Here is a 13,547-nt window from a genome sequence, read left to right as displayed (position 1 = left end):
GGAACCTCAAGCAAGATCAAGTGCTTGAGTTGACAAAAAGTTATTTAAAGCTTAAAGGGTCAATTTCAAGGGTCGCGGGCGTGCTGGGGCCTATCCCAGCTATCATCGGGCAGGAGGTGGGGTACACCCTGAACAACCATTTGCACTCACATTCCTACCTACAGGCAATTTAGAGTCTTCAATTAACCTATCATCCATGTTTTTGGGATGTGGGAGAAAACGCACACAGGCACGGGGAGAACTTGCAAGCTCCCCACAGGCGGGGCCGGGGATTGAATCCCGCTCCTCAGAACTGTGAGGCAGACGCTCTAACCAGCCGTCCACCATGCCGTCATATGTCTAACCATTACCATAAAAATAAGTAATTGAAATAAAAAACTTGTCATTTTATTCAAATTATAGATTATTTAAGGACAAAGCTTCTCATCCATTTTATTGTTTTAAATAATCACACAAATAATAACTTCAAGTACCTTTTTTTGCATGGATGAAAATTCACTTTGGTTTTTTTGGTTTACCATTTCTAATGTCAAAAACTACATAGAGTTGCCGTTTATATTTGTTGTGTTCAAAATAATATTGCTTTTTCTTTTACTAATTTGGGATTATACCAGTAATCGTAATAATTCTGGTCGTGGCAATCATGATGTGAAATTTTGACACTACTGGAGAATTAAATCCATTAAATTGAATGTTTATTATAATCTAAGTTTGCACGGGATGATAAAGCTCTGTGTGTGTTGAGCCCAGTTCTCGTCAAAACTGAATCAAGGGTGTGATCAATTTCTTCTTCAGAATTGCTTCAAGACTTGATTACAATAAAACCCACATATTCAACAGAATTCCCAATGATCAAGTTATCAATTAATTAATTATTTAGCCCATCCCTACTTCCCTAATCGGACAGTTTGTGTGTGTGTGTATTTTATTACTATCAGTCAGTTAAAATCAATTATCAGGTAAAAGAAGATTGCGTAAGTGAAGGTGGTTTAGTGTGTTTAGATCCTTGAAGTCTCACTCCAAATAAGAATTGTAAAGTACTGTACTGTACTTACTTAAGGAGAGACAAAATGAAAAAAACATTTCAAGATTGACCAATAATGCAACAGTCTGCATTGTCAGTTTCCCATTACAGTTCAAAGTAATTGGGCATTGGAAACGTTACATTTATGATCTAGGTATGATTGATTGGGCCAAAGCAATATTACAGAGGAGAACGGAGTTTCTCTTATGACGGGAAGGCAATAGTTGTATGAGAGTTTTTCAGTCTGAAATGCAAAACTTTCTCTGTTTTAAAAAAAAAAAAAAACATTTGACTGGGGAATGAAAAATCCTCTTTTTCTGGGTGATGAAAGAAGAAGAGCACTGCAATTTTGTAACTCAGGAGACCTAATCGGTCTTAGCTCACTGGTGCTCTGAATTGGCCGGTCTCAGCCGGTGGAGCGCAGTCAATAGTGCCATGCGCTCTCTGTCGCCAACGCCGTGCCAAGCAGCACAGTCTGCCCCTAAATGCTGCCAACACACCGTAGATCATCCACCAAGCACCAGGGGACAGTCGCCCTGTCTTCTTCCTGAACTGGGCCAGACTTTCCGCACTTTAGATCCAAGTTTTGAACAATTCTACGCCTGATTTATGAAGGAAGTAATTGTACCTACTAAATATCATCTTGCAGCTTGTACGTGAGTAGTTTTCTTGAAAAATTCAACAACAGATTAAAGGGCTATAAGGCTTTCCCCGACATCTGTTTAAATAACCTTTCATTTAAAATAAATATAATTTTAAGGCTGATATAGACTAGCACAGAGCCTCTCAGAAAGAAAGTTGTGCTTTTAAACTTCAAATTCAGGCCTTAATCCATGAAGTTTACATTTTCTCCCCATGCTTTCATGGGGTCCGTCTACACGAAAACAGAGAATCCCCATCGTTTCTCCTTTTTTATTATTGTCTCAGCATTGTCTCCACACGGAGACTGCGTTTTGTGAGCCCGAAACCCGTATTTTTTTTTCAAAACTGATCCCAAAACTGATGAATACATCTGTAAACCACATCAGAGAGTCTCCGTGTGGACGGCCAGTACACTTCTTTTGTAAGGTGATGATGTCATAGTCACGCCTCTCTGCACTCTCTTCTGCTATTTTACCACTATGGTGAGCATCATGGAAGATAACATCCACCTCGTGCAGCTAGACGGCGAAGCAGACTGCTACTGGCTTTCACACGTCGTGACAGACTATCTTTCGCCATTAGACAGGCATGCAAAGCAATGACTCCTAAATTCCTTAATAAAAACAAGACTACTTGTTTTTCTATCTAAACAAATCGATGCACTCCCGTCTAATTGACTTTTTAAAAAAATACAACATTTCAGAATGAAATACTCAAACAATCAAGAAACGATAATAACAAAAGAAGAACTATTTAATTTGTAAAGTCCCGCTCCGCTTACAATTCAGGACGGATCCACACACTAACTCGGCAGCTTAGTGATGAAGTCTTGACTGCGCATGGGAAAATACAATCCATGTTGACTCTGTGGGGGCTCACATGGGCTTCACAGTTTGCGCACTTCTTTTTTCGACTCGGTAACGAGATGCGTACTTGCCATCGCCCCACCAGAACATGGGCTGGGGTGAGCAGTAGCTCACTTGAATTAGACAAGTCCAGCCCCTCAAACAGGCTAATTTCAGTAAGATAATAATAGAGGGTGGAAATTGTAACTTTAGTTTTTATTCTTGGGGCATCTTGATGAAAGGTGTTATTAAGACATGTTGGAACTGGTTTAAATTTTGAACAAAACAACAACAACAATAAAACTGCATAACATAGCTCTTTCAAATGAGCTGGGATCGGTTTGCGTCTTTATCCTGTCTGTTCAGGACAAAGTTAGCTGTGTTGAGTTTTATGTCACTATTAGAGGTTTCCGCGATATAATAATCGACATCAAATTAATAAACAACTATTTGGATCATCAATTGTTCGTTTAGAGCCATTGTTTAACTTCAAATTGTCCAAATCCTCTGATTTCAGCCTCTCAACAGTAAATATTCTCTGATTTCTGTAGTTCTACATGAAAGCAGACTGATTATCTTTCGTGTTTAATCAAAACAAGACATTTGTAAACATTTGGAAAACTATAACCAACATTTTCCCCTATTGTCTGACATGTTACCAACCAAACCGGTAACAGAATCAGAATCATCCCTCCATCTATTATCTGTACTGCTTATCCTCACAAGGGTCGCGGGCGTGCTGGAGCCTATCCCAGCTATCTTCTGTGCAAGAGGCGGGGTACACCCTAAACTGGTTGCCAGCCAATCGCAGGACACACAACCATTCGTACACACATTCTCACCTACGGGCAATTTAGAGTATTCAATTAATCTAACATGCATGTTTTGGGGAGCAAACCGGAGTACCCGGAGAAAACCCATGGCAGGCACGGGGAGAACATGCAAACTCCACACCGGGGAGGCCGGATTTGAACCTGGGTCCTCAGAACTGTGAGGCAGAATCCATTTATGGAAGAAAATAGTAGTCAGTTTAACCTATTACGAAAATAACTGTTTATTTGCAGCTGTAGTATGAATAACCTGTAAGTGACATGTAGAGGGAGTTGAACCTGAAACAGCCTCAGACATGTACATCAAACTAGTAAGTAGCCCTTCGCATTAATCAGTCCCCAAGAAGCAGCTCTCAGTTTCAAAAAGGTTGGGAATACATCACTCCCTCTCATGGGATAGTGCTTCGTTGTTGTTTATTTCGTTTTGTTTAATCATTAAACAATACCAAATAAAAACAATAATGTGTTGATGAATAGCAATCGAAAGAATAATAGATTCTGAAAGTATTAGTGAGAGCTCAAGTGACGATACTCACCTGCCAAGCCCAAGAAATAATCATCCAATTTGTGCTTCATTTTTACACTTCTTGGAGAATTAAAGATGGTAAAAAAAATTTTTTTTTTTAAAAAGCATAATGCATGAAGTCTCCTTGCCTTCAGTACTTCGGTCACATGTCATGAACATACAGTATTTGTTGCTGTTCTTTTGTTTTAATTTGTATTTTTTTTTTTTTTTTATACAATGGTAAACCTCTTTTTACACTTCTATAATAGTTCAAAACGGTAAAATGGTACTCACAACGATGCCTATAAAAATTATAAGGGCTTTTTGATAGGAACAGTTTTAACGTGGAAAAGACTCCTTCAATAATTTTAAAATACAATAATATCGGCGGTCAGAACGGACGTTTAAATTAATAATGACATAGTTACATTATCTGTAGTCACAACAGCGGAACACACCACAGTGAACAACATTCTACAGGTGCACAGATTTTAAAATTCATCCGTTTCATGTCCTTATCAGAGCGACACACACACACACACGACACGTGTAAAATAATATCATACTTGTTGCTTCCAGCATGCAGATGGATCAAATAAGACTGATATAGCACTGATATTCAGTTGCTGCAAATAACGTCTTTCAAAGACAGCTTGGCTGTTCTAGTCATGGTACAGCAAACGCTTCCTATCGTTTCAATAATAGTACAAGCACGAAATGAAGCAAGTTGACTTTTGTAATTTCCAAACTTTTTAAATCAGACCCCTGAAGAATGACACTTTGACATTTTCATCTTCCTTGCCACAGTTTTTCCCTGAAGTCATTCTGGCAGTACAATTTAGACCTGACTCTAAAGAGAGTTTAAAGTGGCTGAGCATTTTCCACCTGTCACCCTTTTTTTCTTTTTTTGATTCCAAAAATAACAAGGAAGAAAAACTTCTATCAGCCCTCAGTTTAAATCTGCTCCAATCATTCCTGGGTCTGGCACTGAACCTTATTTCATGGATTCTCCAGCCACCTGTCCAATTTCTTCCTGTTCCCCCCTCCCATTTTTAATTCTGCCCTGGAGTAAGGATTATGCGAAGCAAGGCATGCGTGTCAAAGGGAAATTTAGTGGGTAAAGACAGCCAAGATTGGCGGGATGAATTAAACAGATAACGTGAGGAGACGAAGTGGGGGAGCAATGTAGAGCAAAACGCCTTGCCGTTGTTGGTCATTTTAGATGGGCTTTTTTTCCCCTCTCAACAGGAGCGAGGAGGCAATATCTAAATTAATAAAGTGATGAAATGAGTTTGTGCCGTGGACTTTCTGCTGTTTGACTTTCCCATCTGGATTAGTGCAGGCTGAATGGACGCTCTGTTACTTTTGTTACAACTGCGCAATTCACTGTCGGAATTTGGCCCTGTAGTGATAAGCCTCCCTCCTCCGCCTCCCCCCTCATTACCATCTCATTTCCTATGCAGGGCCTCCGTTACCTGAGAGCTTGCTCGTACAAAAAACACGAACTATTACACGAGCTTCTGCCAACTATTACAATGAGTAGAGAACATTTAAACATAGTCTATTACATGGGATCAACTAACTATTATGCATAAGGGATACTAAAGTGGTTATTGCAAAGTGTTCAGGAAGGAGAAGAGAATCACTGTCTCACTGAAGGACATTTTAATATGTGGACACAAAACCTATACTCAATGGATGAGCTGCTCCACACATTCAGTTCAAGCAGTCACAAAATTGTTTAAAGAAAAGCACATGGTCACATTAAGAACTAGAAAGGTGGGCCTTTAATCAAAAATTTCAGAATGTGGTGTCACTTTCAGACCAATAGTATGAGGGTTGATTAAGTTACTGAAATTATGACATTGGTGTTCTTGAATTTAATTTGTTTCCAAATGGAAACAGATAAACACATTTTCTGTCAGCAAAGTGAGTAATATAATTTAGAATTAAAATTACAATCTTTGTCACTGCACAGTGTACAATGTTAACTATATGTAATATATAATTACAGTATTTAAAACAGGAAATTGTAATGCTATAGTTAAAAGAGCCAATTCATTCATCAATCAATCAATAACCAATGAAGCACCAACTCAAAATGCTTCACAGAACAGTTAACAAAAGAGAACTAATTCCTCCAACCCGCCAGCCCCCTCTGACCCCTCATTGCCTGGGCCATCCCACACACCTCGTCCCATGTGCAAAAGCACTTCTAGTCTAAAATTATCATTACAAGTCCGTGACATGGATGAGGAGACATGGCTGAGACATCCTGACTCCACATCATTTACAGTAATAGAAAGTGCTCAATGGGAGAAAACATTAAGTCTGAGTATGTAATACCTTCAGTGAGCACAAGGTGTCCTTCTTGCACCATAACCAACTAAAGACAGTCATCCAGCGCCAATCTTTAATTGGAACTAGTCTAAATACTGTAGATGCACGTTGCAACATACTCATCTGGTTGTCTCTGGGTGGAGGCTGAGAACCAGTTTGAGTCAGGCAAACGACAACGCCAACTCAATGGGAGAGCAATTACAGTACCTCGGTACGCAGCAAAGTACGAACAACTGCAATCATAGGGTGAGTTACACAATTGCTCATATTTGGAGTAACACTTCACTATGTACAATTAAATAAAGGGTATTTTTTATTCAAAATTGTGCAAGAATAACAATCAACAATTAAAAAAATAAGAAAAATAGAATCAGTCTATCCACTCTTCAGAAAAGTAAACAGGAGGGAGGCCGAAATGCTCCCAACTTTAAACACTATTATTTCGCTAACCAATTACAATACCTCATCAAATGGTTGCACCACAGTGAGGAGTGTGATTCTTGGCTAGAATTGGAACAAACAGACTGCAAAAACATCAAACTACCAAAACTCCCATTTATTTCTACTCGTCTTAAACGCCGTAAATCTTTCAAGAATCCAATTATCGCATCCACCTTAACGGCTTGGTGGCAAAGTTTAGAATCGACAGGATCTCAATGAGCTCCCAGTATGCTCTCCCCAATCTGGCATAATACAGATTTCGAAATTAATAATATACCCCTTCATTTTAGAACATGGGAACAACATGGAATTAACCACCTACAACTATTTAACAATAATGATTTTAGGACACGTGATGAACTGTTCCAAGAATTCCAAATAACAGCAGGAAACTTTCTTCATTACAATAAATTAAAAGCAGCAATAAAAAAAAGACGGTATCAATTCACTTGTATCCGCAGGCACACACCCCTTACTGCAACAAATAACTCATGAATATGCAAATCACTTGTGTATCCCCTCACTTATACTCTCGTCCTGTACACTTTTATAATTTACATAATTAATGCCCCCACACTTCAGTTGTACAGCCGGGTTCACGACCCTGTTCCTGCATCCTTCTTCTCCTGTCCTTGTCCTGTTCTATCTTGTCCTGTCCTTCCCTCACAGGGTGTAGCACTACAGCCCCATGCAACACTCATATTTAACGTTTCATTGGTGTAGATAATGTAATGATTTACTTCACTCATCCTGTTTACAATTAGTGCTTTGTCTTTTGTATTTGTTTCTTTCTTCCTTCGAGAAACTTTGTTCTGTTCGACAGATCAAGTCTGATTCTCAATAAACCTCAATTATAATACCACAGCGGAAGCTTAAAAACTCCACTGTGACACAGTAAAACTGTTTCGGCATAAATGGGATACAGATTTTCTATTCTGCTTGACTAACAGCCGAACCGGACAAAAAGATAAAAAAAATACAAAAAAAAAAGTAACAATCCACACAATGTTATCACCTAAAACTTTATTCATACGAATGCTCCCTTTGTTTCAGGCTGCATCTACAACAGATCTGTATGGACACATGTCAAATTGCTCCCATTTTGTACCGTTCCACAATGCCTCCCTCTTTGTCCCATCTTCTATACATGGCTACATTATTGCTGCCAATCTCAGCAAAAGATCCCCAGAGGGGCTTGGAGCAGGGCTGTACTCCAGTAGCTTATTGATTACAGTGCAGCCTCTAACAGGAGGACTGTATATGCCATCACTTGCTACTATTGTTTGCCAATGAAGCCAGGATAAAAAATAAATTAAAACAGTTTTTAGTGTTTACAAAAGGCCTCTAATGAGTTAAATTAAACATGAAACACACCATGCCACTAGATGGTCTCTGTTTTCATTACAGGGAGTCTAATAAATGTGTTAAACTCAAATTCGACAAACTGGGAATGTGTGGTCATAGGTGACAGGCATCATCCAATTGTTTGTGCTGTATATGTGCTTGAAAAATGGACAACATGTTTCAATTATAAGGTCCGCAACCATTTTCATTGTCTTATTAATGAATCATTTACTTTCGCCTTCAATGTACATTGACCACTTTTTTTTTTACTACACCTGTTCATTGTACAGTCTTGATTACTGTTATGCCTAGTAGTAATTATTATAATAAATAAATAAAATCATGTTACATTGTAATGCTATTTTTTTTTTTTTTTTTAAACAGTGTTCACATTTGACGGGTTTGGTAAAACAGAAAATTGCATCAACTCTGAGGGTGCTATGAGACTGATCAAATGATACAAAGACCAAAAACATCAGCGTTGTTAAAATGATAAAACGCAAATCATGAAATGATAAGTTTGATGCAGGTACTCCGGTATAATAAAAACAAAAAACAAAAAAGTCTCTTCCATGTGTATGGTTTAGCAACAGAATAGCAATTGTTTTGTTGGAATCATAACATCGCAGCTGGGAAACAATAACTAAAAAAAAAAAAAAAGTTTTCTGCTTTGTTTGGACCAAAGAATCAAACTAAGAAGTGTGAAATGGTTGTCGCCAGCCTCTCAAATGATGTCAGTTGTGGGAAGTAACAAAGTGCAAATAGTTACTGTGCTAGTAGATTTTCAGATAACTTTACCTCACTATTTATTTTTCTGATCAATCCATAAATTTTCTTCACCACTTATCCTCACTAGGGTCACAGGTATGCTGGAGCCTATCCCAGCTGAGTGCAGGCAGGAGGCGAGATACACCCTGAACTGGTGGCCAGCCAATAGGCATACACACATATATGCAAACGATCATACGCAGTCACATTCACACCTACGGGCAATTTAGAGTCTTCAATTAACCTACCGTGCATGTTTTGGAATGTGGGAGGAAACCGGCGGACCCGGAGAACACCCACACAGGCACTGGGAGAACATACAAACTCCACATAGAAAGGCTGCATTTCAACCTGGGACCTCAGCACTGTGAGGCAGATGTGCAAATCATTACCCACCATGCCGCCCCCATTTCAAAACACTATATTGCCAAAAGTATTTGCTCACCTGCCTTGACTCACATATTGTATGATTAAGTGATATCCTTTTCTAAATCCATATGGTTTAATGTGATGTTGGTCTACCCTTTGCAGCTGTAACATCTTCAACTCTTGTGGGAAAGCCAACTATTGACACCTGCTGTTTAGATTAACACGAAATGAAACAGTCTTTAAATGACATTCAGTCTATGAGGAAAAAACTGGCATACATTTTTGTGTCATTCTGTGTATGTGTGTGTACGTGTGTGCGCACACACAAAAATGGTCCCATCATGAAATTGAAATGGTTCAAGGGGATAGAAAACTAAACTGAGTTGGAGAGACAAGGAAAAGAAACCAAAATGGAGCTCTGGTGAGTTTCACTCAACACAATTATGGTACATTAAATTTGAAGATTTTTCCAATCAATCAGCATTCATTAATTTGTAAGGACCAACTTATCAGACGGGAGTGTTCCCAATCGTCTGCTCTCTGAGCAAATATATTCCCCATGGGGTAAATTAGTTTTATGGTGCACACACACTTGGCAGAGAAGAGCTACGTCTGAGTGCTAAATTAATTCTTGCCAAGACAAAATTAGTGAATTATCAATGTAATTCCTTCACTGCAATTTACAATACACTATGACAGCATTTGTCTAATTCCAGCTGGAGTCTTTGGCAAATAATGGCAATTCTTTACTCTGGACAACATAATTACTTTTATTGCAAGTGTACACAGAGCACTTTGCTCGTCTAGAGATTTAGCAAAAGAGATTAAGCCCAAAGCTTTGCATTTGCACAGTGTGTGTGTATACAAACACAGTATATATATATATATATATATATATATATATATATATATATATATATATATATATATATCACATTATATTTTTGTAATTTGAAAGCAGCATGTCTTCATTTAACATAACATGTTGCTTGTTGCTCGCGATCTGTCATCTTCCAACTGTCAATCCTATGATGGAATCTGCAGCAAAATCAAAAGCAGTCTGTCCTTAAGAGGCAGAAACAGGGCTTCCACTGCACAAAGAATGTGGCACAGGACTGACTAACTCAAATCACTCAGTCTTGTCCTGAATGCAATTTGTCCAGACACACACTGGGGTTTGCACTAATCTCTGACGCGAGACCACTGCCTTATTTCTCATCAAGAAGCATTATGCATATCAAGGAGGAAATGAGACATGCTGAGAAAATTCTACATAAGAACGCTGACCCCGTACAGTATAAATCCATATAAGTGAACCCACACAAATGCACATCCACGCACAGAAATACCATTCCTGGGAGATGGCGGCGATTCATTTTGTAGGACGCAGCAGAACTAATTTTGTGTGTGAGCCTCAGTTAATGAGCAGACTTTTGATGTGTAAATCCTCCAGTTCTCCAGAGCTGAGTTGGTCTTCCCAGGTTATTTCTCAGGTGTAGGCCTGCACCCTATTGCATAACGTCTTGCCTATGAATAACAAAACAGAGCTAATAAAACCATATCTGAAAAGACATATACACCCACATGAAGACTCCAGTGAGCTATAGAGACAAATAAAGGAATTAAATAAAGCTGGCTAATGCGCCAGGCCAATGGCGCTGTAATGTTGTGATGGAAAGATCTGTACTGCATTACTTCGATCTTACTGCTTATCCTACTCCTGTTTCTATTTTTACTCCACCATGCAAATCAGACAGTAATGATGAAATGTTTGAGTAAATAAAGTCTTTGCTTTATTTCCTTCATCCATTGCCTCTCTACACAGTAATTGGATTCTGGCGGGACCGTCATGTACTATTCATGTCGATGAATGCATATTAATCAAAACATAATTGGACACATACAGCTTATAAATGGTGCTGCTCCACTTTTCGTCTCGTGCAAATAACCCATTTGCGGGGATATTTATTTATCAGACTTGGGTCATGCTTATATATGTGTATAATCTGCACACAAGTAATGGGTAAGGGGGCACAAAACCACTGGAGAAGTACACTCCCGTCAAAAAGTATTGGGACAGTGACCAGGCCAGCCAGGAGAATGTCTCTCCAGCGTGTCCTGGGTCATCCCCAGGGTCTCCTTCCGGTACCTCATACTCCCAAAGCATCACCCACAGGAAAAGGGACATGGCCGAACGCCTTCTCTAAGTCCACAAAACACATGTAGAATGGTTGGGTGAAATCCCATGCACCCTCAAGGATCCTGTAGAGCTGGTCCACTGTTCCACGGCCAGGAGGAAACCACACTGCTCCTTCTGAATTTGACTTCCCGACAGACCCTCCTCTCCAGCACGCCTAAATAGACCTTACCAGGGAGGCTGAAGAGTGTGATCCTCCTGTAGTTGGAACACACCCTCCAGTCCCCCTTCTTAAAAAGGGGGACCACCACCCCAGTCTGCCAATCCAGAGGCACTGTCCCCGATGTCCAGGCAATGCTGCAGAGGCATGTAAACCAGGACAGCCCCACAACACCCAGAGCCTTGAGGAACTCCAGGCGAATCTCATCCATCTCATTTAGACCCCTTTGCACCCCATAGGGTCATTTGTATGCACTTGAAGCCCTATCCTTCTGGATCTACAATATGGGCCCCTGGGGATGCTGGGCCTGTTTCCCCCTCCTACTCTTGGGTCTGGTTGTGCCTGTGTTGCCCTCCTGGGGGGTGCCAGTCCCGGGGCTGCTCTCCGTCCCTGGGTGCCGAGGAAGTGCCCGCTGGCCCCTCTCCGGAGGTCTCGTTCTGGTCTCCGGGTGGGGGATTGTGGGGCCGTGCTGCTGTGTCCCGGGCCTGTGTTCTCTTGGTGTCCCCGGTGCGCTCCGCCGTGGTTGTCGCCCCTCTCTCCCTCGGGCTGTGTGGGGTCCCCGGCTGACTTGGGGCTTATGGGAGGGTGTCAGGACCTCCTGCCTCAGACGGGCACACCTTCTGGGCCCTGTTGTGGTCACTGGGCTATGGTCGGTTTGGGGGTGGGCCAGTCTACTACCCGCACTCTTACTACGAAGCCACGCTGTTGTAACGCATGCAGAATATGGTTTGGCATTGTCTTGCTGAAATAAGCAGGGGCCTCAATGAAAAAGACGTTGCTTGGATGGCAGCATATGTTTCTCCAAAACCTGTATGTACTTTTCAGCATTAATGGTGCCTTCACAGATGTGCAAGTTACCCATGCCATTGGCATTAACACAGCCCCATACCATCACAGATGCTGGCTTTTGAACTTTGCGTCCATAACAGTCCGGATGGTTCTTTTCCTCTTTGGCCCGGAGGACACGACGTCCACAATTTCCAAAAACAATTTGAAATGTGGACTCGTCGGACCTCAGAGCACATTTCCACTTTTCTTCAGTCCATCTTAGATGAGCTCGGGCACAGAGAAGCCGGCGGCGTTTCTGGGTTTTGTTGATAAATGGCTTTTGCTTTGCATAGTAGAGTTTCAAGTTGCACTTACGGATGTAGCGCAGAACTGTATTTACTCACATTGGTTTTCTGAATTGTTCCTGAGTCCGTGTGCTGATATCCTTTACACATTGATGTCTGTTTTTGATGCAGTGCCGCCTGAGGGATCGAAGGTCACGGGCATTCAATGTTGGTTTTTGGCCTTGCCACTTACATGCAGTGATTTCTCCAGATTCTCTGAACCTTTTGATGATATTATGGACCATAGATGATGAAATCCCTAAATTCCTTGCAATTGTACGTTGAGGAACATTGTCCTTAAACTGTTCGACTATTTTCTCACGCACTTGTTCACAAAGAGGTGAACCTCGCCCCATCTTTGGTTGTGAATGACTGAGCAATTGATCCTTCGCCACAGCTGCCCCTCACGCTGTCCAGCTGCCTTGTGTCAACCATCGAGACCTTCAAGTTCCTGGGAGTTACAGTCTCTCAGGACCTGAAGTGGGCGATCAACATCAACTCCGTCCTCAAAAAGGCCCAGCAGAGGATGTACTTCCTGCAGCTTCTGAGGAAGCACGGCCTGTCACAGGAGCTGTTGAGGCAGTTCTACACAGCGGTCAGCGAATCAGTCCTGTGTTCTTCCATCACAGTCTGGTTTGGTGCTGCTACAAAAAAGGACAAACTCCGACTGCAACGGACAATCAAAACTGCTGAAAAGATTGTCGGTACCCCCCTACCCACCCTTGAGGACTTTCACGCTGCCAGAACTAAGACAAGAGCGTGCAAAATGCTCTTCGACCCACCACATCCCGGTCACCAGCTCTTCCAGCTCCTTCCCTCAGGTAGGCGCTACCAATCAATGCAAACTAGAACTAGCATATATTCCAACAGCTTCTTCCCTCTTGCCATCAACTTCTTAAACAGCTACCCTACAATTTCATTGCAACATGCTGCCAAATAAAAAAAAATGTCTTGAGTTTGTTGTCACATT

The 13,547-nt window shown here is 41.0% G+C and overlaps 1 protein-coding gene across 1 annotated transcript in view; it reads right to left on the bottom strand.

Moving 5' to 3' along the window:
- The window catches only part of si:dkey-122a22.2 (uncharacterized), a 33,578-nt gene that overhangs the window by 3,550 nt on the left and 16,481 nt on the right, over positions 1–13,547 (bottom strand). The gene's annotated exons all lie outside the window — the stretch shown is intronic.

Source organism: Phyllopteryx taeniolatus, chromosome 6 (assembly GCF_024500385.1).
Source record: "Phyllopteryx taeniolatus isolate TA_2022b chromosome 6, UOR_Ptae_1.2, whole genome shotgun sequence".
NCBI classification, from domain to species: domain Eukaryota; kingdom Metazoa; phylum Chordata; class Actinopteri; order Syngnathiformes; family Syngnathidae; genus Phyllopteryx; species Phyllopteryx taeniolatus.
The sequence above is the reverse complement of the archived record's forward strand: the minus strand, read 5'-3'. Positions and strand labels throughout refer to the sequence as shown.